The sequence below is a fragment of the Falco rusticolus genome, chromosome 4 (genome assembly GCF_015220075.1).
Source record: "Falco rusticolus isolate bFalRus1 chromosome 4, bFalRus1.pri, whole genome shotgun sequence".
In the NCBI taxonomy this organism is placed as follows: domain Eukaryota; kingdom Metazoa; phylum Chordata; class Aves; order Falconiformes; family Falconidae; genus Falco; species Falco rusticolus.
The window spans coordinates 11,555,548-11,580,438 of record NC_051190.1 but is presented as its reverse complement, the minus strand read 5'-3'; the positions used below and the strand labels follow the sequence as shown (position 1 = coordinate 11,580,438).

Sequence of the window (24,891 nt, the reverse complement as noted above, 5' to 3'; positions counted from 1 at the left end):
ATCATCCCCATGGTCCTTAATCTCCCATTCCCACCACTTTTTCCAACATTTGGAGCCTCCTAGCAAAGAGAACGCAGCCACACCACTGCCAGGGCGAGCGCGTTCTTAGGGGACAGCCACGCTGCCCAGCATCTTCATTTTTACAAGCTTGTTGGTAACAGCATAACCACCAGATCAGAGCTTATTAGCCCCAAACCACACCGAGGCGTGGGACCGAGCCGTGCTGTCGGCACAAACCCACCGGCTAGCTCAGGAAGCCACCAGCCCGGCAGCAGCGCAGTTTGCTGCAGGGTTGCCGGAGGGTTTTCCTACCCCAGGAAACCTGTAGGGCTCTCACCAAGCCACCACAAACGACAGGGCTGAGCCCCTTCCTGAACATGGATGTGATGATGAACTCCTGGCTGCCTCGCTAGGAGATGACCACCAACACGAAACTCACGTGCCAGCGACACGCTGCAGAGAGAAGTGGCGGCAGGGGTCAAAGTGGGAGCTCAGTGCAGCGCGGGGATGCCAGCCAGAGCATCGTCCTGCCGGGAGAGGCGAGTGGGCAGGGGAGTCGCTTTCTTGGTGCATTTCTATGATTCATCACTTCTATTTCAGGAAGCGAGCAGGAGAACTGGAGGTCGGGCTGCTGCCACAAAGCAGGGCTAGAAAGCCCAACAGGAGATTCCCAAATTAACGTAGGGAACTGCTATTCCAGAGCTGGAATGAGAGCAAAGCAAGGCAGAGCTGGGGCGAGCCGAGAGCAGAGATATGACACTCTGCAGAGTTCCTCTGAGATTTCTGCTCCTAAATATACTTTAGCAGCAACAATTCGTCCCAGTGACCTGACAGCAGTGGTGGTTTTGTCCAGTCCTGCTTAAGACCATCAGCAGCAATTATTTGAGGGGGGGGGGGGGGGGGGGGGGGGGGGGGGCGGGGGGGAAATGGCCAGCAGGAATGGTTCCTTTGTCTGCTTTCTTGAGGATTAAATGATTTGAGTTCCTGAGACTTGGATTGAATTAAAGCAGGGCTGAAGCCCAGAGCAGCGTGGGCAAGCCCTGCACAGGAGCATGGGTGCCTGCACAGCCCGAGCTCCCTGCCCGCGGGAGCAGCAGCGCAGGGGCCAAAGGACATTTCCCTCCCATCACACCGCCTCCAACCCCCACGGAGAGGCCACCGTACGGCTAACGGCAGGGCAGCTCTTCTGCCAGCATGCACTTTAAACCATGCAGCACCTAAACTCCATGAGGCTGCACTCAAGTAGCACCTTGCCCCAGGGGGGACCCAACCCAGGACCACCAAGAAGCAAGCCCTGCACCATGCACATTGCCACCACGGTCCAAAAGCAGGCAAAACCCTGAGCAGACATCCTGGAGCTCAGCCCGGCCCTGAAACAAGCTGCAATAAAATAAAACATTCTAGCCTGGATGCCAAGTGGGGGGAGCAGGACCAAAAATACACCCCATTATGCCGCCAGGGCAGCAAGTGGTGCAGCGCCGAGCATCCCCACGCAAGGCTGGCTCACCGCGCAGCGGGGCCACACCGCCGGCGAGACAGCACCACAGGCTTGTGTTTTGTTTTCCAGGCACACACACATATATATACATGTACACACAGATATATATATAGCAGGAAACCTGCAGTCAGAAACAAAGCCCGTGAAGCAACCGCACAAGCGCCAGATCCGCCCCAGCCCCTTTCATCCCGCGCCAGACAGGACATTTGCTCACGGTTTCACCTCGAAAGCAACCACGCTGAGACAGTCGCAGCTGCTGTGTGACCTGGATGGGGCTGCCCGCCTGGCCACGGCCAGCACTCGCACACCCCTGCTTCAAAAGAGCCTTTCGCCAAAAAGCTGCTGACAAGCCCCACAAACGCCAGCAGCCCACTCGCTTGCTGCTGACGAAGTGGCAAGGGGCCGCAGCAGTCACCCCTGCGAGGCTGCGAGCTCCCCGGTCCCACAGCACAACCAGAAACCTGGGTTTGGGATGGGAGATCACCCTTTGGGAAATAATCATCCCTTTTGATAGCACAAAGCAGGAGTACTGGGATGGAAAAACTAACCTTAAAAGGCAAAGACTGGACAGAGCATTAAGGACCGGCTCTCCACTTGTGCGGGTAGCGAGTCCAAAGCACTGACGGATGCCGAGTCAGCACAGGCAGCTGGGCTGCAAAGTGGCAGCCCTTGCAGAAACTGCCAAAGCCAGGGTTTAAGACATGCTGACAAGCAGAGAGGTGCACATCTGGGACCCACAGACCCCCTCGTCATCCCCACTCCTGCATCACCAAGCCCACGGTGGGCTCACATTGCCGCTGATGCTGCCTGCCACCATGCAAGGGGCCCAGAGGAGCCCCACACTGTTACTGGGGTCCCAGGCAGGTCTGCACCCTCAGGGTTAGGGAAAGCATTGTTTTTCTCAGAAAGCTGCTGCTCTCAAGCAGTGGGATGAGGCTACGAGGTACCCCAAAGAGCTTTACAGCACTTTGTGGGAGACACTGGAAGAGGGAAGCAATGGGATTGAAAATCTGCATATAACCAACCCCCAGAAGGGGAAACGGCATCTAATGCGTCTTTACCTGCAATCTCTGCAAGTCACTTGCTGCTCTCAGCAATAGGAAACAGTTCGAGAAGAGTCTGGCTCCATTTTCAAACCCACGAGCTGCTGAGCTGCCAGTAATTAGCAAGGGGGAGAGAGGGGAGATTATCTGGGGGAGAGAAAAGCCTGCAGGCCACAGGAGAGTAAGCCTCACCATACAGCTGGTGTATTTTTAGGTTCATCTGCCTGGGAAAAGCCTTGTAACAATGAGGAAAGGCTGGTGGTAGTACTGAGTTAGAGCTGCACTGCATATGCAATCATCTGCAACAGGGCTAAACTTTAACTCCTTCCTTCACCGCACATAGTCATGGAAAACTGGCTGGGGTCTCTCCCTAGCAAGCGAGTTAAATCATTACAAACCTTATCCCTGGCTTGAACCACACCCTGATGAAATCAATGGCAAGCTCTCCAATCTCCATTACTATCACTGGCATCAGGAATATTTGAGCATCTTCGGTTTCCTCCCAAGCTCCTGCCATCCCCCCACGCAGGGGCTGAGGACCCCGTCCTGCCCTGCCACTGCAGCACGTGTCGGCACAGCAGCTTCCACTCCTGCCTTGCAAGGATCTTCTGGGCAAGGAATTCAACCTCTTCTCTCCTCAGCAACATGACAAGCAGCCATCTACTGCCCCAGGGTTTCAAGAAGCTTGACCCTCAGCAAAAAGAGGCATAAAAGAACAAGTAGCAAGGAAATTAAATAGCATTTCTCAAGCACACAATTCCTCATCTCTGATCCTCTGCAAGAAGTCACACCACGCCAAGAACAGCAGCTCTGGAGCCACCACGTGCTCCCACCATCAAGAGACTGCTTGCTGCCCTCGGAGAGCCGACCCCAGACAGGCTCATGAGCATTTCCAAGATGGAAACGCTGGCTTCCCCCAACCACAACATCCCGAGGCAGAGGCACGCAAGGACAGTTTCAGCAGGTCCTGCCAGGACTGCTTGTCCCTGCCATGGAAACTGGGCACGGACGGAGACATTGCACATATTCCCCAACTCTGTTCAGCTACGCTGGAAGTGAAAGCCGATGGCTGTCCTCTCCCTTATTCTCACAACTCATCTGGGTATCAAAGTCCCTACAGGGACCCTATAAGGGCTGCCGAGGGGCTTTCTATATGCAGCCCACATGCTTGATGTATGCTTTCCAGGAGGAGGGTGCACTTCATCCTCCCTTGGAGCCCCTGCAGCCAAAGGAGCAATATAAAGACCAAGATAACTGATGCCTGGGATGGAGACTAACGCACAGCCCATGGGTGACCATCACCTGCACAGGACACAGCCTGCTGCCTCCCCATCCTGCTTTAGGAATTCTGTCCATCGGCATACACGGAACACAACACATCACCCCAAGCCCCTCTGCACCTCTCATCACGCGGCAGACCCCGATCCAAGGTGCCGGGACCCCAGCTATGGGACCGCAGCTTCCTACTATCAGCATCCAAATCAGCTCAAGGCTTCAAATTCCAGACTGATGTGAATTTCACCACCTCAACCAGGACCAATTAACAATATTTTGTCCCCAGCTTCAGAGCAAAGAAGTCCAGACCAAGTCCCCTGAAGGCCAACTTCTACCTTGGCTTTGGCCCATGTGCTCCAGAGTCTGGTTCTCACATCCCATCAGTGCACTGCCCCACATAAACGTCCTGAAAACCAGCGTTACCTCAGTCCAGCTGGACCTGCAGAGACCCAGATCACCCACAAGCCAGGTCTCCCAAGAGCCAGCAGAACAGTCCAACAAAAGGTCCTCTGGCCACCAGCATCCTTGCCTTCTCTGATCCCACTCCCTGTGGCATAACGCATCACTCCTCACTCCCAAACCTGCTGCTCCACATCCTTCACTGGGCCAGGGCAGCCACAAACACAAGCCAATGACCTGACCCTCCTCAGATCAATGCACCTCTTCCAGCCCAGCTCTCCAGGCTGGGTTTTCCCCCCTCCAACACACACACCCCCCTCTGCACCTCCAACCAGCTCCACAAGGCGAGTGGGAAACCTGTGCTCCCCCTAGATCTCAGAGGGAATGCAGGGAGCTCCTGCTCTGCAACAAAGCACTGCCACAGGAGGGTTCCTGGTTGCTGGATCCCCTCTGCTCCCAGCAAAGGGAGGTCACTTTGGGGCTGGTTTAATCCTGGCTAAGCTGAAATTCCCATGCTTCAGCCTGGCCCCGTGCTGACACCAGCACTTGTGCCATCACGTGGCGAGCTGAGCACGACTGCCACCAGAGTTAGGTCCAATTAAAACAGACCACAAAACTTCTCCAAACGAAGCTAAACCCCAAGCCGCGCCTGCCTTTCCTTCCCCCCAGCCTTCCGTCCTTCCCCCTGCCATCCCAGTTTTGCTGCCCTGAGCACCACCGCTGGAATCGGCTCAGGTCCTGGCTCCGCTCCGCGCAGCTCAGCACAGCCCCACATTTTATTTGCCCAAGGTGGAGCTGGCCCAGAAGCAGCCAGAGCCGGACCGCCAGCAGAGCCTCGCTGGCCAGTGGGGACAGCCGGGGCGGGGAAGGGGATAAGCCCAAAAGCCTCCCCCCAGAGCAACACAGCCACCGGGAAAACCGCTCCGGGAGACTAGCGGGGGCTTCATTCACAGTGCAACAGGCACAGGGCATCCGACAGAAACAGGGAGGCACCACACACACAGCAGCAGGGGCTGCGCCGGCACCCTGCCCTCCTGCTGGCAGCGCTACCCTGACCAGCAGCGCTGGCATGGCCCCCACGCCGGCACCCCTGCACCCCAGCCCCCCGCAGCAAAGGGGGCTCACCCAAACAACCTGGGCACAGCAAATTTGGCAGCGCGGGCGCAGCGCTGCCCAGGTGGTGCTGGCTGGAGAGAGCAGAGCACGTCTGCTTCCCTCCCTGCAGATCCTGGCTGCAGCCCAGCCCACGCTGGACACAGGCACGCTGCTCCAGCCCCACGCCATGCACGAGGGGCCGAGACCCCGACAGGCACCAGCGCAGTGGATCCACTTGTTTGCCACAAAACCAAGGGGAGGCAGCCACCCCCGCCTGTGCTGGGGGGGCTATCCAAGCACCTCTGCCAAAAATTTGCTTTCTGCTAACCAAGGTGGCTGGAGGTCACGCTGCAGAGGGCCAGAGAGCCCGTGCAAGGTGCACCCAGCCAGGCGAAAAATGCTCTGATGGGAGTTCTGGTGCAAGCCATGGCGCACGCCCCCGGCACGGGCATCCCTCCCTCTCGCCCACGCAGGCACGAGGCCGTGTGGAGCAGGACCTCTCCCACGTGTGCCGGCTGGCCCGCGGGCACCGCCGTGCCGGTAATGAGGAATAATAGTGGGTGTCGGTGGAAGCCGGGGCTGCCGGTGGCGTCACGGACTCGGCGACGGCTCTCCTTCGGAAGCAGCGCTGCCTTCCTGCCTTCCTCCTCCCCCATTTCTTCCCGATGACATCAGCCTGAAAAACAGGTTCTTGACTTCAGAAGGACTCATCGGGCCGATTCTGGTCCCGCCAGAGAGGGAAGAGCCCCCCTTGGCTCCGGAAAGGATGCAGCCAGCCAGGAGCCGGACCCCAAGATAAGCAGCAGCGGGCAGGCGGCAGGCAGGGACCCGGCCGGCATGCCAGCACTTCTAGGAATACAAAACACCAAGGAGGAGATGGGGGTGGAGGAAGTGCGAGGCTGCAGCACTGCGTAACAGTTTTTAAATGTTTGATGGAGGCCTCGGCAGCTGTGAGCTTCAGCTTGGGCTCACGCTCTGGCTCTGCCACTGCTCAGGTATGAAGCAGCACGACCCACCCAGCACAAAAGCCAAAAGCCAGGGCCGGCTCCTGGCCCCCAGAGACCATCAGCAATTCCTCAGGCTGGCTAAAATGACAAAACAGGACTTAACACTGCCCAGCAAAGCCTTCCGAGGGTCACAGTGCTGGACTTGGACCAGCAGGGAACATGATTCTGCGAAACATCCTGCCCACCAGACAAGCCTGAAGATTATTTTTAAACTGCTCCTAAAATATTTTTGGGTTTTCCTCTTCCCCTCTTGAAACTAACAGTCTGCACAGGAAGAGCACAGCAGCCACCCGTACACAGAGCACGGCCACATGCATAAAGCAAACAACTTATTGCCATTATAATTACCTGCGATGTTATCAGCAGCTCTGATGGGGTCAGCATTCGCAGAAGGAAATGTGGTTTTCACATCATGTCATTTGAAAGGCGAGACCATCCTTCCTCCCACCCTGCCCAGGGAGTCAGCCACCAGCCGTACCCCCTCGCACCAACATGACACTAAGGGGAGGGGGGACAGCCCTTAGGCACAGGGCTGCATCATGCGGGAAATTTCTTCCCCCAGCACAAGCACCAACAGGAATCTGCCTCTTCTCTCACCAGGGATTTACTTCTGCAAGAGCCTGAGTGTGCCGACACAGAAGCAGTTGCTTCACTAAGCACGCAAAGCACAGGGACTTGCGGGGCTCCTACGACGACACCGAGATTTGCCTGGATACAGGTAGCATCAGTCGTGTCCAGGGCCCGATCCTCTGCAACAGCTATTGCACAGGATTGGGCCCTGGACACAGCCAGCGCTACCTGGAGGGGCTCGGAGCATCCCAGGAGGGCAAGCATCCCAGCCGGCTTCCTGGTAATGGTGGGAAACCAGCCCTTCTCCTAACCCCTCACACACCAGACTGCAGCTCTGCTCCACCAAACTCCCAAGAAAATGCCAAACACTCAACATTTATCAGTTCAAAAAACGTGTGATTAGCAAGATTTTTTTTTCCTCCCTTCAGTATAATTATATACATTTTAATGCAGCTACCACCCCTGTATTTTGTACATTAAACAGTAGGCAACCAAAGGAAGACAGAGGCTTTATTTTTCCTGGCTTCGCTTTTCTGAAAGTAATAGTATGTTGCAAAATTGCTCCAGCAGAAGAGCTTATCTTCACCAGAAAAACCGGGGGAGCAAATGGAAAACAGGAAGGAGGAAGGAGGGATCTCCCGATGGGAAAGCAGAGACTGCAGCGTCCCCTCCACACTGCCCCTGCCCTCCGGTCCCCTGCACGTACCTACACCTGGAAACCGTCCCCGCTACCACGGGCAGGACTTGGAAAGAGCCTCAGCCTCCGTCCTCCGCCGTCGACAGAAAGAAAAACCAAACCAAGCCAACGGTCATCGGTTACTCAACCCCTGAAGCCAGGGTCATTAGCCGGATTAAAGCTCCCGAGCTCCGGCCAGCAGCACGGCTAGCAAAGTGCAGCTAAACTGCCCAAATTGGATTACTACCGCTCCTGGGTCTCCGTGCCAAGTTGGCCAGCGGACTGCAGGATGCCTGAGATGTGGAGGCAGGAGTCGAGCCCTGGGGCTGATCTGCAGGCTGCGGGGGAAGAGGAGGACAGATGGGAGGAGATGGTCCCCACACAGCGGATCCCCCAGAGCCATGGAGCCTGTCCCTGGTACCCCTGCCATGCTCTCACCTCAGGCACTTTCTCCAGAGAAATCCCTCACAAGCTCAGCTCAAGAAGCAAAGAGGATATCGCGCCGTGGCTTGCACAAGGCCCCAGATCAACCCCTGCGATAACAAATCTCCTCTGTGGTTCAGGCAGCTGACAAGGGTCTCAGCCCCCATCACACCAAGACACTCCACACCACAGGGACAGAGGGATCACCCAGAGCAGCACACCTTGCACCACGCAGGGAGACTTCAGAGGACAAAGGAGCGAAAGTGTTTGTGGAGTGTGAGCCCCACGGTCTGGACATGGACTTCTTCTCCAGACTCAAACATCTCAGCACACCAGCAACAAGGAGGAGGTTTGCCAAGCCTTGGCTAACGGGAAAATAAACTTTGAAATGTTTTTAATTCAGGGGTTTAAGTGGCGGCTTCCACCTGGAACAAGGGCTGGAGGCAGCTGCAGACATGGGATGCTGAGGGAAGCAAGGCAAACAAGGACACCGCCCCATGCCCGGCCACGCTCTGACGAGCCGCTGGGAAGACGGGCGTTTTGGCTACACAACATGCTGAGTGCAGAGGAGGTGAGCAGTGTCTGCCCATGCCTGGCACGGAAACCAACAAGATTTATGTATCGGCTTCAGCTTTTCTCCTCCGTGATGCACAAGACTTGCTCAAACATGGCTTCCAAATGAAGGTGGAGGACCATGTTGCAGTATCTGCTTTCATGCTGCACCTGGGCAGGACTGAAGAGGGCATGGCTGAGGCTGCAGGGCAGGGACCGTGTCAGCGCACACACGTTCTCACCACGTCCCATCCACCTGCAGTGGGATGTTCCCCATAACACTGCCCAGAACGTGTCACGGGCTACAGCCAAAGAAGCCAAGCCTGAAGCCAAACCAGCCACCCCAGCACCGGGTGATGGCAAATACCCACTCCTCCCCACGTCGCACGGAGCCACAGTACTCAGCACCTTGCTAGAAGAAGGAGCCCCAGCCCAAAACCAGAAGGGGTAAGGGATCACGGGCCATGCTGAACCAAGCCCCCCGTCCCTTGGGCCTTCCTCCACAAATGTGGCACACCACTGAGCCACGCACCAGTCAATCACTGGCCAGGAGCCCTCTGCCCCCTGGTTTCTTCCATATAGCATGCATGTATCTAACGACACAATTTGGGGGAGACATCGATGAACCGCAGAAAGCAGCAACCCAAGGTCTCCACTCTTACATTCCACCAGCCCAGGTCAATGCAAAATCCAATCTTGCAAGCAGTGAGGATGGCATATGGGCATTGGGGTGACCCACATCCACCTTCCCGTCACTGCACAGAGGGATGGCAGCACCTCCCGCTGCCCTGGCCCTCCCAAGGTCCACCTTCCTTCTGTCGTGCTGGGGGTGCCAAAAAAAAAAAAAAAAAGACAGACCCCTCACCACGGACACAAACTACCACAGCATGGAAACATCCTCCACGGAAAGGCGGTCACAACAAAGCCCAGCGGGACCCAGCAGAAGCCCGACGCTGCAGGCGAGGCTCCCCCCAGTTTGCAGAGAGCCGGCGGCACCAGCACGGCAGCACCGGGCACTGCTGCTTGGAAATTCCCAGCTCAGGGGTGAGCCCAGCTCTCACCAGCGGTTAGTGCTACAGCCAGGAGCAAGACAGGCAGCAACAAAGGCCTTGACCTGCGCTCAGCCCAGAGAATAAACACGTACAAGTTTCCTTCATTAAGTCCGATCCCAGGGCCAGATCCTTCCCTTTGTTCAACGGGTGTCAAACGTGACGAACCCACCGAAATCAATTGCCTAGTGTGACATTTACACCCAGGAGCAGAGCAGGGGCCAGCCCCGGCTGCTGCCAGGATGGAGGCGGGGAGGCAGCCCTGGAAGCACGCAGCAGCGCTGCTTTTATTGCCCTCTTCCATGTCGGCTGCGCAAAGCTCCGGTGAAACAGCGCTCGCCCAGAGCCGCCAGCATGGCCCTCGGCCCCGTCTCTGCCAGAGTTCGGAGGAGTTTGTTTATCTCTCACAGGGCGCTCTGCCTGGCGTAGGAAAAGAGCTTTGTGTTACAGAGAGGCACAAGGGCTCTTCTCCACGGCTCCATGCGCAGCCCGAGCATGCACGAAGGCGGATGCCTCTGCTCTGCTCCAAATCCAATGCATCTATTGGAAAAAAAAAAAAAAAAAACCAAAAAAAAAAAAACCACGCCAAGAGAGGAAAACTCTCACTGGTGCCACTATCGCCGTGCTAACAAAAAGACCGCCACCAAAACTTTAATCTTCTGGGTACCAGCTGCAGAAAGCCTGGCCACCCAACGGAGTAGGAGCCTGCCAGCCTGCCCCCGGCGCTGCCTCCCCGCAGCCCCTCGGGAAGCAGCAGATCCAGGCTCACCGCTCTCGGAGGAACAGCACCGGCAGCCAAAGCCGCAGGCGGATGGGGAGCGCCGGATCACACGCACAATCGGGTATTTTGAATCCAAACTTCCTTACCAGCCTTCCTTACGGCCCCGTGCTGCTGCGCTGCTGCCAGCGCCGGCATCCACCGGCACCAGCAGACCGCACCGTGGCAAGCGGGCAGGAGCAAGAAACCTTCCCTCCTCGCAGCCGCTTAAGAAATTACCCGTGCTTCATCCCAGAGGCTTCTGCCCCGCTGCTTTTCCTTGGCTTCTCCACCTTTCCACCCCTTTCGGTCACCAGTGTCTTGAGAGAGAGGCATCGAGTCACTCATTTTACCCACTGAGTATATACAAAAGACCCTGAGATTGTTCAGGAAGCAATTAGCCGCTGTTCAGAGGAAAATGGTGTTTTCAAATGGATAACCTTTGATGTAGTCAATAGCCTCGGCTCCTCTTTTTTTTTTTTTTTCCTTTTTTTTTTTCCTTGCAGCCGCACACAAAAGAAATAAAAAAATAATTAAAAAAAGAAAAAAGAAATTCACCAAAAGGCTGGTAATTCCCCCCCGACACAGCCCGCGCTCAGCAAAAAGAGATTTTCTCGCAAGCCAAAGGAAAAGCAGCTTTGGAAAGGCAGCTCATCTGCCCAACTTTTCTCCCTTCCTTATCCCAAAGCAGAGGAGAAAGATCATGAATATTCATCCCCCCGTTAGCAGGTTCTGCTTTTGTTTTGTCCTCCCCAAAGCCGGAGGAAGGGGGGAGCTAACAAGTGAGGTTAATGCCTGTCTCTTCTCTCCCATCCATCTCCTCTTTAACCAGTGACCTTCATGTTAAGCCCTGTTTACACGCCAGACCCCCTCCCCCGGCTCCCCCCACCCCGGTGCTCGGCCAGGGGCAGAAGGAAGAATTCCCCGCGAGGAGGACAAGGGAGAAGAAGGGATTTCGGGATTTATTTCAGCGTGCCACAGAGATTTTGCAAATCCCTCCCCGGTGGCACGCCGGAGCCGCCGTGTGCGTGTGCAGGGCAGAAAGGGGGAAGGCAGCGCCAACGTGCCGCCCGCTTTATCCGCCGCCTTCCCGGTGAATAGCGGAGGCGGCGGGGCGCAGCGGTACGCAGCCCCGCACACAGGTACCGCAGCCGCCCCCGCCCCGGTCGGAGAGGTGCCCAGGCGCTGCGAAACTACGGCGCGGTGACAATAGCAGCGCTCCCAGCCAGGGCGCCGGCGGCCATCCCGCAGGGCGCCCTGCCTCGGCGGGCAGCGCCGGCCCCGGCTCCGCGGCTGCGGGGGAAACGGCGGCTCTGCGGGTTTCGGGGCGAGCCCAGCCCGCATGCCGCGCCCCGCGTCCCGCCGGGATGGGAGAGCGCGGATGCGGGGCAGCGGGGATGGATACAGGGATACCAAGCGAGGATGCGGGGCTGCGCGGGCGCGGGGATGACAGCGAGGATAGGAGCCAGGATACAGGGCAGCGCAGGCGGGGACGGCAGCGGGGACGCAGGGCAGGGCGGATGCGGGGAGCCGAGGCACCGAGCCCGGGCGAGGCTGCGCCCCGCTGCCGTCCCCAGCGGTGCGGGACCCGGGTGCGCAGCGGGCTGCCCGCGGGGCGGCACCGGGCAGGCGAACCGAGCCGAGCCGCGGGGCGGGCGGGCTGCGGGAGAGAGGGAGGCGGCCAGCCCCGCCGCGCCGGGCGGGGAGGCACCGCGGCCCCGGCATCCCCGCGGGACCGCCCGCCCCGGCCCCGGCAGCTCCGGGCAGGGGGGCGGCCCCCGCCCGGTCCAGCCCGCACCTGCCCGGTCCGCGGCAGCCCCGCTGCGAAGCCCCATAAAGAAAACGCCTCGGCGGGTTTTTGTCCCCCGGCGGGAGGCGGTTCCCGCGGCCGCGCTGCCGGAGCCGCGGGGCGCAATGCGGGCTGGCCCCGGGCGGCAGCAGCGCGGCGCCGGCCCGGCCCGGCCCAGCCCAGCCCGGCCGCGGCCCCTCCGCGCCCCCCGACGGGCCGCCGCTGCCCTGCCCGGGCCGGCCCCGCGCCGCCGCCGCCGCCTATTTTTGGGGCCGGTAAAGGCAAATCCGCGTATTTTTCCACAAATCGGCCGATCGGGCAGATAAAGGCACGCGCCGCGCCCGCGGAGGAAAGTTGCACCCGGGTTACTCACGGCTCCGGTCCCCGCTCGCCTCCGCCGTGCCAGCCATAATTGCATTCCACACCGAGCCGCCCGCCGGGCCGCCGCCTCCGCCTCCTCCTCCTCCGCGCCCGCCTCCCCCCGCCGCCGCCGCCGCCCGGGGCTCCGCGCCCGCCTCGCTCGCGCCGCCGCCGCTGCCCCGCATGAATGGGACGGCGGCGCGGGGCCCCGACGGAACGCCGCCCGCCGCGCGCCCCCGCCGCCGCGCGCACGCGCACGCCCGCACCGGCGGCGGGGAGGGGGGGGGCGGGGGAGACGCCGGCAGCCCCGCACGCCGCCTCCAGGGGGCGCCCAAGGGGGGAGAGGGAGGGGAGAGGTGGGCGGGGCCGCCCCGCCCGCTCTTAAAGGGGCGATGCCTCAGTAGGGGGGAGCTAAAAGCGGCCGTGGAGCGGTGGGGACCGATCTCCCCACGCAACGCGACCGGGCTGTGGGGCACCCGCGGAGGCCGGGACCCACCCGAGGGTCCTGGTCGCCCCCTGCCCTTCACCCCGCGGCGAGCCTGCGTGCCCCAGGGGTCCCCATCCAGCATCCTCCCACCAGCACCACACCCAATCCCCCTAAAAATTACCAAGGGGAAAAAAACTAATAAAAGCATAAAAAAAGGTGAATAGTGGAGATGAGGCCACTTTTGTCACCTTCATCCCGCCACCCTCGCTCCTGCCCCTTGCCAGGGCTTGCCTCCCTGGAGGCGGGTGCTGCCTGCCCCCAGCACAGCGTACCCATGCGAGGGTCCTGCGCGTCTGTGTGGCCCTACAGAAATGCGCCATCCCCTCTCGGTTGGGAAGGGTCTTTGTAAAGCCCAACAAAAATAAATACCGCGTTTATAACCGGGGTCACTGCTGGTTTCATGAGCGACCCTTGGGATGGAACTGGCAGGGAGCAGCTCTGCCCCGGTGGGCCCACCAGGAGATGGAGCTGCGGGCAGTCATGGTTCGCTGGGACCCCACGCCACGGCAGGGTCACCTCTCCATGGGCCGTCAGCGCAAGACGCCTTGTCCACCCAGGTCTTCATGGGTGCAACCAGTGAGATCTTTATGCCCACCGACACCCAGCACTGAGACACACCAGGACAGGAACACGCCATGGGAGTTTGGGACTTGCCCCCATCCGTGATGGAAGGTAGGTGGGCACACGTCTGTAGACCTCCTCTGCCAGCGTCCCAGCAGGTGTGCGTGCCTCCGCCTGGGCCAAGCTGCACGCACAGACCCGGCTCCTTGCCCCGGCTGGCGGGAGGATCTGACTCCCAAGCCACGGAGACCGGGAAGCTCCTCTGCAAGAGCGGCACAGAGGCCACTGCAGGTCCTTTGGGAAAGGCCATGGGAAGACAGCGGGAGGCCCCTGGTGAATCTCGAGCAGCAAGACGGAGAAGGAAAGGGGCCCTGGGAGGCTCCAGCAGGGATAGGCAGGAGGATGGAGGGGAAAGTAGGTGGTCTGGCTGAGTGCGACGGCAGAGGTGTTCTTTTCTTCCCACCCTCAGCACCCCAAGTGCTCACACCTTGATCAACACCCACCTGAAAGCGAAGATGCCATCCCTGCGACTCAGAGAACAGGTCCCATCTGACACAAACAGGGTTTTCTCCTCATTTTTCCCCACAGCCTGCCCTTGCCAGCATCCATCTCCAGGGAGGAGGCCAGGAGGAGCTGGGAACAGGCACATTCCTCTGGGAAGCAGCGTTGGTGCCTGCCATTCTCCTGCCTCTTCTTTGTGCACACACACGGGGCCCAGACTTAAAAGCTTTCGAGACAGAGAAGAAATCGGTGAGCTCTGCCGGCAGGGAAGCGGCTGGGGTTTGGATCGCTTCCCCTGTATTGAAAGAAACACTTTTTTTTTTCTTCTTCCCTTTCTCCAAGAGGCTAAATTTAGTGAATTCCTTTCACATTAAAAACTTGTCAGGTATTCACATCCAAAGAGGCTGCTGCTCTGGTCTCTCAGGGGAGTTACCGAGACAGCGAAACCTCTTAAACAGATAAAGAAGAAGGGAGAGATATTCAGGCAATCTCCCACCCGCTTTTAAACCTGCTTTCTCCCAGGACTGGTGCATGAGCACCCTGGTCCCACGGCTGCCGTCTCCTGCTGTAGGGGCAAAGAGGAGAGGGATGAATTCTTCCTGGCTGGGGCAGGGCTGAGCGATGCAGCAGCACCGACCCCTGGGCCAGCGCTGCCGTTGCCATGTCCCCCTGCTCAGTGCCAGTGGGAAGGAAACCGGAGCAATTTATTTTTGCTGAAAGATGGATTGACACCATCCATCTAGCGACAGGGGAAACCAAGGTGGTGAAGCTGAGAAAAGAGTGGGCATCCCGGCTGCAGGCGCACCGCCAGCTCCCTCCTGAGCCTCCAAGGAGGGTCCAGCCCTGAGAGAGGGGAATAATAATTAAAAAAAGAAAAAAAAAGACAGCAAGAAACCCCAAGCATCCCCCATGCCAGGAGCCCAGCGCAGGGTCAGGAAGGGAGCTGGCAGGGCAGCGTCCTGGGTTTCTCCTTGGTGGGAAGCAGCCCCAGACCCGCAGTGACCCACAGAGCTCACAGGGCTGGTCTGGCAGCTCATCCAGCACCGTGCCTGGCGGGCACTGGGACACGCTTGTCACTCATGTGGCTTCCCTCGTGTCTGGGCACCTCACCCCCACAGAGAGACCCTCGTTATCTCAGGAAGCTTGGCCTTTTATCCTGCTTCCCATGGGGCTTTAATTGCTCTGTTCAATCCCCAACCTCTCTGAGCATCCTCGCCCCCCTTCCCCAAGAGACCCCGTGGGCTGACAGCCTTGTCCTGCCCCGAGGACAGCCGGCTTGAGTGGCACCTCAAAGGCACTCAAAGCCCCGTGCTCAGCAGGGTGCTGGGAGGAAGGGCTGGAGGCAGAAGACAGCTCCGACAGCAGCTGGACCCAAAGCCCAGCGGTGAGAGGTTCCCCCGGCTCCTTCTCATTATGTTAAAAGCTGACTCAGCACTTCTTACCCACAACTTTGACCAAAATTACATTGAGAGACACTGTTCTCGGTGTGTCTGGTGCACTTACCCTACGTTACCGAAGAAACCGAGGGGCATTTTGTTCTCTAAAAGCAGCCTGACAACTACTTTGTAAAAAAAAAAAAAAAAACCAACTAATTGGGAGAGGATTAGGATTAGGTCTCTGGAGAGAGCCCCAAGAGATCAGGAGGCTCTTCTGCTCAGCTCACTGGGTTAACCCAGTCTGAGCGGTGAGGGGCTAAAAAAAAAATGAGCTAAATTCACAATTTTTCAACTGTTTGCAATTTTTGATGGCTTAAAATTTCTGCTAAAAGGCAGGCTCCTGCATGGTGTGCCTGGATCCTCAAACACATGCCACCTCCCTTGGTTATCACCCATGGACCATCACAAAACAAAGCCCCCAGAACCTGCGACCACAGTTTAAACCCCCCGTGCTGAACAGTGATGCACAGGGGCGAGAGAAATCCAGTGGCCTCAGCCCAGAGGCCTTTTGGGCTGTGAAATCCGGCTGGCCCAGAGAACAGCCTGCAAGCCACGCTCGGGCTTCGGGCACCTCCACACCTACCTCTGCAGCTCAGCTCTGCCCAGCCGGTTCCAGGGGATCCTCCAAGAGGGCATGGGCCATGGGAGGGGATCGGCTCTGCCCACGTGTCAGCAGTGGGGTTTTTTTTCCTCCTCCCATCCTCGCAGACACCTTTGTGAACCAAGATCCAGGAAGAGAAAGGCTGGGCAGACAGGCTAGGGAGGCAGCGCTGCGTCCATCCAGAGGGTTTGTCAAAGTTTTCCAGGAGGCATCAGCAGCTCTTTAAGCCTCTTGTCAGCCAGGATAACAAACTGTGTCTCCAGAGCTCTGGGGAGCCAGGCTGAAATTAAAACAGGTAATGAAAAGACCCGGTTTTTAGGGGATTGCAGCTGCAGAGGCAAGCGGGGCCAGCGGGCAACAGGCACTGAAGAGGCACAGGGGGAAAGGACCCAGGGTGGCACCGGGGCTGTCACCAGGGTGGCGTGTGCTCCTCCTCTCCCGACCCTACCCAAGCAGGCAGGCGCTCTGTTGACTGCCAGCACAGCCTTTATCCTTGCCTGCTGCTACAGGCACCCTCCGGATCAGTGGGGTCCACAAAGCATCGCCGGTGAGCATCCCCTCCCTCCACCCCACTGCGCTCGCATTCTCTGAAATGGGGAATCTTTCATTAGAGGCCGCGGTGGGCAGGCAGCACTGCCATTAACTACAGCAAGGAGCTTCCCCCCAGCCAGGGCTGGGAAGGAAGAGGTCTGCAGGCAAAGTGGGTCACTTTGAAAGGGATCAGGAGAAAGAGGGGTCTGGGAGCATCCTTGTTTACCCAGCCTGTCACGCCGGCAGCGATGTACCCTTTGGCTCAGGAAGGGGTTTGGTGGGATGGGCGCTGGGAGCTGTGGTTGTGGGACATGCCCTGGGGGACTTTGCCAGGCCTGTAACAGGAGATCTGGGCATCAGTGCCAGCACATGGGACCCAGGAGAGAACACACAGCCTCAACAGGAGAGAACCGACACCCAGTGGGACAGCTTACTCTGCTCTTCTCTAAGCTGATCCCCAGCTCCCGAAAGATTTGCCTGCCCCGATGACTGTGTATCCACCAGCCGACAAGCCATGCATGCACCAGTCCTTCCCGATGGGCAGGGAGGTCCTGCAGGGATCCCCCCTGGCCATACCTGCACCGGCTGAGCTCCTTCCCGGCTCCATCATCCCTCGGCCCTGTGACTCACAACAGGGCTTAATTAGCAGGAAGCCTGATGCAGACACCTGTCAACTCCTCCGAGACAACCAGCATTTCACGTTAGCTGCCCCGGGGCTGTTCGGCAGGAACAGCTCGCTCTCCGTATTGATATTCCTTCATCTCAGCCTATTTTCCAAGCCGTCAAGCTGCCATCTCAACCCTCCCAGGCCCGGCAGCGCTGGGGAAAGCGGCCTCATGTCCATCAGCTCCCGGACTCCAATCCCACCTTTGCAGCTGCTCAGGAGTGCTGGAACCACTTTGTGCTTCCCCCCAGCAGCCTGAGGGCTCCGTGCCAAGGAAAGCAGGCAGCCCTTGACGAGCCAAACCCCGGCGTCCCTGCACAGCGTGCACCAAATGCAGGCTTTGAGTCGGGGCAACTTTGAAGGTAAGAGAGAAAGTCACTGCCCAGCTCCCCAGCTCTGCAGAGAGTTTCCAAGATGTAGACCTCCACCGCCACGGACATAGCATCACCGCCCCAGCCATGGCGCAGACACAACGGCCCCTCCGGGAGCCACGGAGACGGGTGGGAGAGGCTACCTGTCCACTTTGATTTATTGCAGCTGGCAGAAGGGCACAGTGCCTCCACCAGCGTGTTTGGCACCAGGGGCATTTTGTGATGCAGTGGTGCCCTGTGGCCACCATGCTGGGTCCCACAGCAGCTTACCTGGGGTGGGTTGAGGGTCATGGCCAGTCTTGCAGAGACAGGAAAAGGCAAGACAGATTGACTTAATGGTTTTTTAAGTGGGGGATAAAGAAATCCCCTGTTAATTGCAAAATGTGTTAACTCACACTTAATGGTTGAGGGTTGAATAGCAACCTGAGGTCAGTGCTCACCACCTCGACTGGCTTGTCACCAGCTGGAACCAGGCAGAGCATCCCTCCTGGGGAAACACCACAACCTTCAGTGCACCCCTCCACCTCCCCTCCACCATAGCCTACCACACTGCTGCTTACTCCCACCTGCCCCCTACCCTCCCTTGCCAGCTGAGGACCACTTTCACGGAGCAGATCTGCCTCCTCCCTCACCATCAGGATGGCATGTGTCATCATCCGCTCCCCAAAGGCTTCCTGGCCCTCCACCAGCGCCAGGAGGAGAGATGCTGTGCTAAGCACATGTAGGGACAAGAGGGGGTCGCAGTGGTCTAAGAGCATCCCCCCGCCATTTCCTGCATGGGGAGAAGACAGAAAATTATGCAACCAAGACCCAATGATGCATCAGCCAGACTAAATGCCAGGCCATTGTTGCTCCTACTTCTAGGTGCCAGGCTCCATCCATCCCATCCCCAGGCTGGCTGCTTCCCCCATGACTCAAGTCAATGGAAACATCAACACCAAATCCTTCAGCAGCTCAGAAGTTCACCTTTGTCACATGGAACAAGTGGATGACCATGAGACACGAAGGAGTCCCTTCCCTTTCTCCAGTGCCCATGTAAAATTAAAATGGACAAGGAAGAAGCTGCTGTAAATAATGCATTTGTGGTGCACTACACAGCTTCAGGAGCACATATTCATTGTCTAGTCTTATTTAAAGAAACCTAGCCCTGCCTGCATCATTAAAAATGCATCCTGGTTTCAGCTTCATCCCATATACGCTCACCACTGTGAAGCAGGTGGCTCAGTGGCTGTTTTCATGCCTTCCCACTCTCAGCTGTTCCTGGGCAGCCCCATGCTGGTACAAGTGAGGCCTCTGGGTCACATGAAAAATTCACGCGCTTGGCATCAGGCATTTTCCATCCCTATGCTCCCTGTTCCTCCCTCGCACCTGGGCCTGAGGACCTGCTCTGCTGCTGCCTCCCAGGCCCCAGCAGCATCCTCCAAGCTGATAAAGGATGCTAACGAGAACTGCTAAGCCCCAGTCTGGCCACAGCATCAATCCTACTGCTTACCCATCCTGCTGCCTTCTTCCCACCTCCCCCTAGCCAGTCTTAATTCTCCCACACACGTTCCCCTTGCTCGCATCCTGCATCTCCTCCCCACCCACAGCCCACCATGCTGTGGGGCTCATCAGCTCTTGGCCAGCTGTTAACAGTCAGTGGGAGCTGAGCCCGCAGGGAAGCAGCTTCCCTACAGCATCCTCCTGCCTCGCCGGAGACTGCAGTGAGGAGTTGGGCCCCTTAGGACCCACGGGCTGCGGCGCTGTGTTTGCTCTTCATTTTCATTCCAGGGATGCAGTGCCCAAGGCTGGCGTCTTGCACAGCTCCTGGCAGGCACTGGAGGGAGTTTAATCTGCCCTTGGTGCTCTGGAAACGGTGGCTGGGGGTGAGGAGGAGAGGCTAGACCCAAAGCTGGGAGTGAGGAGAGGAAGGTGAAGTCACCCAACGCCTGGCTGAAATTCACCACGTGCCGATCAACAGCCAGGCAGCCACAAGCCCAAACGCCTCATTGATGGGGCAGCACTCCACATAACACGGCTGGAGCAATGGGAGCTTGTGAGTGATGAAGATCCATTGCTTGCAGACTGAGCTGAGGGAGGGAGGGAGGAGCAGGGCTGCATGCGGGGTGGCGAGGAGAGCAGCCACGAGGACCTCTGTGCCGAAAGCACGTGCCCCTGGCACATGTGGAGCCCAGGAGCAACCCGTATGGCACTTTGCCGCAGAAGGAGGGCAGATCCTGAACCAGTGGGGCCGCCTACCCTGGGCACCCCTGGCACGGGACCGAGCAGAGATGAGCACCTCCAGATGCCAACCAGCCAGCCCGGGCACCACAGAGGCTCTGCAGGGAGGTGGGGGGAGACCCAGCGGTTGCCAGCCCCGACCAGTGCTCTCACCCCTCGGTCAGGCCATGACTCACCTGCACCCATCCCTGCAAAGGCAGACGGGTGTCCTGGGGTGCTCCTACCTTGATCGAAGGCAGAGCCATCAAACCACCTGCCGGGGGGAGCACATGGCCGAACGCAAGCGCGTGAGACCACAGCAAAGCCTGGGTCAGCGGCACACAGCCCGTAACGCTTACCCCACTTGCTGCTCACCGCCTTCTCCTCGCTGGGAAGCGCTGCGCCGCTGGCTGGAGGGAAATCGCCGGGTGGGATAAGCTGGCGGCACCGCTCGGACGCAAGGGACACCAACCCACAGCCTGCACCGGCAGCTGCACCCACCCAGGCACCCGCTCAGATCCTCCACATCCCCCCCGCAGAGGAGCTCCTCCGGAGACGCTGCAAGCAAACCTGGGAGATAACACATGCCTGCGACGTTAGCAATTAAGGAACATTAATTATAATAATAATAATTATCACAAAATAGCATTTTTATGGCACAATATTATGCTGAAGGATTTACAACATACTGAATCATGAAGTTCGTAATTAAAGTTATTTTAGTTTCTAATTTCGCTTTAATTTTATTCCAATAAAAGATATGATAAATATACCTTGGAAAAAAAAACCTGCAGAAACCATTACTTAAGACGATTTCCCTATACAGGGATGTTATATTGCAGCACAGAGATCCCTTGAGGAGCATCACAAACCTCGGCGAGGAAGAAATGTCCAGCCGCGTGAAATACCGCTCTCCCACAAGCCTTGCCCCAGGGTAGCAGGGCGTTTGCAGCCTGCAATGCATCTGCAGCCTCTTGGCTTCAGCTTCCCAGCCGCGAGCCCTCGGAGTGGTTCTGTAAGTCAACATGTTTCTTCTCCTGGTAGGACAGTAAGGGTTGTAGAGCCTGGTTTCCACAAGGCAGCTCCCCAGGAATTGCTGAGCTGGGTCTGTCCCTCACGCAGAGTCCTGGCATCACCACCAAGTGCGTAACACCACCCGGACGGAGCAGGGATGTTTCACTCCAGCTCTGACTTCAGCCCATGCACCTGTAACTGTGGGTAGGAGGAAAGAAAAGAGAAAGAAAAGACCCAAATCTCAGCCTTCCTGGCCTTGGAGCCTTCCTTGCCCTGACGCTCCCCCAACCTTTTTTCCATGAGAAAATGGTGATTGACTACAAAGGTTTTACAGAAAAAAAAAACCCAACCTGCAATTGTTTTGATTAAAGTTCATCACAACAGTAAGAAAAGGGAAAAAGAGGACCAGGAAATTCTTTAGACATGGTCAAAGCTCTATGTCTTGGAAGAGACATTACCATTGTAAAAGGATGTTTCAGTTCCATTTTGTGAATAAATTCCGTGGTATTAACAAAACCAAAACCAGAATGCAAAGGGTGATGCTTACCACAGCAGCCCTCTCTGACCGCCCCATATCTTGCTGCACAGGAATTTTGGGTGACAAGTCTATCGCCCCACTATGGAGCAAGATACATTTCGCGACCTCAGGTTGTCCCCCCAAACAAGCCCAGGCTCCGCTTTGCCGGACCTGCACCATAACCCCGCTGGAGCTGTGCAGGCAGCCAGGCTCGTGCCACCCCAGCTGCCCTCACCTCGGGGTCTCGCTGCGTCAGGAGACATGGGGCCACCCTGGGAGCCGCACCCCGCTCACTGCCAACACCAAATGGTACAAAAGGAGGGAAGGGAAAACGAGGAGCTGCTGGGCTTGAGAAGCCGTTTGGCTCCAACCCCCCAAACACCGTCCCTATGGCCCAGGCAGCCCTGGCTGTGTCCCAGCAAAAAGCTGCCACAGGGTGCGAACAGCTGAAGGTCCGTCACATCCACCCCTCGAGAGTCGGCACGGCCCCAGCTGGCACGCTGCTGTCCCGCGGCACCAGCAGCCATTTGATGTGAAAGCCAGAGGACGTGCCGCATCCCCGTGCCCGCAGCGTGGTCCCCACCGGCTGCTTTTCGCCCGACCCCGCAGGGCTGCGGGCTGACGCTGGGGCAACTCATCACACCGATGGAGCGGCCACAGGGCAAGGCTGGCAGACCTTCCGGCCCTCAGCTCTGCCCCTGCCCAAGCCAGGCAGCGCGGCCGACTGCCTCCCAGCCCAGCCTGCAGCCCCCCTCCCCCACGAGACCCCTGGGATTTAACTTCTTCATAATTAATTTAAGTGCATCGTGCTGCCCACCGGCGCCTCCCCAACACCGATTACCCACCTCACTGCGGACACAGGGAACATTATGAGCGGGTACGGGAGACAATAGGTCTTGGCTCCCGACAGCCCATAACTGATGGCTGGCTTGGGAGGCAGCGGGGGCAGGACTGACTCCCAGAAAAGCAGTGGGTCATCCTGGCACCCACAGTCCTAGATGAAGAGGGACCCAGCCTAGGCTGGGAGGGAGATGGGAATTCCCCAAAAGCCGAGCAGGGACGGTGGGGTGTGTATTTGAGGGAAGGGTGAAGGCTTTAACCAGAAGAGGTGCCTATATTACTAGCAAGGTCTTTAATTGATTCTAGGAGAGTGATTTCTAAATTATATCCTGACATGTATGCCGCAATCAATAAATGCATTAAAGCAGAAGGAGCCTGCAAGCCTTCGGTCGTGCTGCTCCACGCCATCCCCACAGCCCATACCCTGCTCCGTGCCCTGCCAGGGCTGCAGAGGAATCCCCCACGAGCAGCAAGGCAAGCACCCCTCCCTGGGCAGGCTCCCCACACCTGGCAGGGATGCAGGCACCCCGAAATACTGACTCCTTCAAGGTCTGCTGCCATGGTTTGGTGGCAGAGGCAGAAATAAGCCTCCCGCTGCCACACCAGGCTGGTGCTTCCACTGCAGCCCTGAGCTCCTCCTCACACCCTACTCCCCATCTCCTGGCTGCCTCTCACAAACTTATTTGATCTGGAAAACCAAGAGCGGGGCAGAGTGGTCCTTTTTACAAGGAACCCAGAAACCCTGAAAAGCTCGGCTGCCCACCTGTTTTAGGGTGACAGATTTAGGAAGGGGTTTAGCATCCTTAGGAAGGGGTTAGTGATTTGAAGAAGCCTTCTGGAAGTTCCTGCTCTCCATGTACGCTCCCCTGGCACATCCCTGCTGCCCGAAGGGAGAGCTGGGAGCTGGAAAAACAAAAGCAAATGCAAACACTTCAGCCTATTTATAAAAAAAGTTTACAAAATTATGAGTGAAAGACAGCTAATGATGCATCATATGGTTAGTGCCAGGGAAAATGCTCTAAATTAAAGTCCTCAAATATGAAAAGAATCAACATTTAATAAGACAGTTAATGTATGTTATTTAAATGTCACTTCATTATTAAAAGTGTATATTTTTTGAGGTTTAATAACCATGTAATTGAGGCATCTTTTCTATAGTTAAACCTTGGCAAATATGTTTTTCATAATTAGCTAGTATTTATTTAACATGCAATAACCATCCCATTAAATTTAATTACTTCAATTAATAGGTACAGAGGGGCCTTCTTTAATGTCAATATGTATTCTTAAAGATGGTTCTCAACATGGTGCCACAAGGAAGCTCGGCTACCTGGAGGTGCCCAGGGTGGGCAGGTGCCTGAGCTGAGCCATGGGGCTTTGCTGGCACCCCACTGCAGGAGCAGGGACCCCCGGGGAGCCAGCGGTCAGGAAGGGGGTGCTGCGTGTCCCAGCCAGGGCTTGGGGTGCACGAGGAGGGGGATGACAGCAGGGACCCCAGCCCATCCTTGCCAGACCCCTCCTCACCGCGCCAGCCCCGCCAGGTGCAGGGAGTGGGGCCAGAGGGCACGCTTTGCTGGGGGGTGAAGCAGGAGAGGCTCAGCCTGACGCAGCCGCTGAGCCTTGTAGTCTAAATTAGCGAACAGCCCAGAGTAAATTAACTCCTTTAACAAACCATCCAGTGAGAGTTATTAACCGGTTTGTAATAAAGCCCAGCACAACGCTGTGCATGCTGCAGTCCGGCTGGGCTCCAGGCTATGAAACCCCACACTGTTAGAGAAGAAACCTCCATCACACAGGTATGCACCTCCCCGGCCTGGGGCAGGGGCTTTGCTGCCCCCTCCCAAGACTTCTGCCCCCCCAGAGGCTCTGCCCACTCCCCCAGCCCTGGCAGGACCCCCAATGCCTCTCCCCCATCCTTCAGGCCCCTGCTGTCCGCGTGGACCTCACCTACATGCTCGGACATGGGTTTGCCTGAAGGCAGAAGCACCCGAGGAGCTGAGCCGGGAAGAGCGCACGCTTCCCAGTGCAGCGAACGGGGAAGCATAGCAAATGGGGAAGCACACTTGGGAACAAGGAGCAAACCCCTCGGAAAGCAATTACTGCTCGCAAGAAGTGGCTCGCTAGAAACGTATCGCCTTTCTGCTGCAGCAAAGGTGCTGGACTGCCGAGCAGTGGCTGCCAGCCCCTGGGCAAGTTGCGAGCAAGGTGCTCCTCTGGGGACCCCGAAATGCCGATGGCCGAGGCCAGCAGCCAGCACACACCCCCTGGCCTGCCCAGCGTGCAGCCAGGGGGACCCCCGTGCCCCACGGCCATCTGCCCATCCCTAAGGCCATCTCACCTGGGGGTGTGATGCTGGCTGCAGGCACCAGGTCAGGTCACATCCTCCGGTCTTTCAAACTGGTGAGATGATACTGGAAGCGCTCACCACAGTCAGGGAAACCTGGGGAGACAGTTGCAAGCTCTCTTCTGTTTTTCCAGCTGTCTTGAGTCAGGACAAGGCTCAAGAGACACTAAATCCTTGAAGGCACAGGTTTATAGGCTGGGCTTATACCTCTGACTGGGATGGCCTAGGTTCAGGGTGACTTGGTTCACCCTAGGGCAGAGATCCAGCTTTATCGGAGCCTGTGCCCCCAGAAATACCCAGCACGTGGCCCTGGGGCTTTCCTCCCACCCCCA

The 24,891-nt window shown here is 57.7% G+C and overlaps 1 protein-coding gene across 1 annotated transcript in view; it reads right to left on the bottom strand.

Annotated features, from left to right (window-relative positions):
* The window catches only part of PLXNA1 (plexin A1), a 121,367-nt gene extending 108,756 nt beyond the window's left edge, over positions 1–12,611 (bottom strand). The window contains exon 1 of the mRNA XM_037385503.1: positions 12,507–12,611. The gene's annotated coding sequence lies outside the window, so the exon portion shown is untranslated. The remainder of the gene's footprint in view (positions 1–12,506) is intronic.
* Positions 12,612–24,891: the final 12,280 nt, after the last annotated feature.